We start from the raw sequence: 958 nt of genomic DNA on the forward strand, positions 1-958 counted from the left end.
CCGCCAAGCCCTAACAGCTGCAGTGGCCTGGGACTGGGGGATAGGGGCCAGAGCTTGGGGGTCAGTGTACTGGAGCTGCCTGGCTGTCCCCAGTTCCCCACTGTGGGCACAGACTCCACCCCCAGGGTGACTCCAGTAGAGTTTCCTTCTGGCATCCAGCTTCTCTATCTGAACTTGAACCCCACAGGCTCTCACCTGGGACCCCGACCACTGGGGTCCCTGACTCAGTGTTTGACGTCCCACACCCACATCAGCGCTCAGTCCCTCTGTGGTGCAAACGGGGGCTAAGGACATGCCCCTCCCCCATGAGGGCGCTGGAGAGTTAAGGCAGTTCTCCCTCCAAAATGACTTCCAATTTGTCTGTCACATCGAGTCCCCCTCTCCCCTGCCCTTCCCGGGACTAGAGCTAGTGGCCAATGCTCTTCATGGAAAGGAGGCGGATCACACTCCGCAGCTCCCTCCTCCTCAGGAGAGCAGTGAGCTCATCATTTCTTTTGTGCAAAGGCCCTCTGCCCAGTCCCCTCAGGCCAGTGTCAGGAAGGGAGGCCCCTGGCCCAGGGGGATGAAGCCGGGCTGGGCGCTCACCCTGTCCTGGGGGGAGGGCTGCTACAGGAGGGATGCACTGTGCCCAGGCCAGGTGGGAGGAGCCCAGGGGGTCCTGGGAGGCGGTGCCTTGGAGTGGAGGGTCAGCAAGGGGCCGTGGCTGGCAGGGCAGGGACAAAGCCACAGAGAACACTGCTGAGTTAGTTTACTTCCAAAGCACATCACTGCACCAGAATCAGGGCAGGCGAAGGTGTGGTCTAGACCTGGGCATTCTGAACGCTGCCCACCGCGGGCGGAGCTGCCTCAGTGCCCGGAACAAAATGCGGCCAAGGACCCACTATCCAGCCGCATGCGCTGTGACCGGGGTGCACTGGCCAGGGCAGGTGTGCCTGAGGGCTGCTCCACTGGGCCAGAG

The sequence above is a fragment of the Myotis lucifugus genome, unplaced genomic scaffold, assembly GCF_000147115.1.
Source record: "Myotis lucifugus unplaced genomic scaffold, Myoluc2.0 scaffold_1868, whole genome shotgun sequence".
Taxonomy (NCBI): domain Eukaryota; kingdom Metazoa; phylum Chordata; class Mammalia; order Chiroptera; family Vespertilionidae; genus Myotis; species Myotis lucifugus.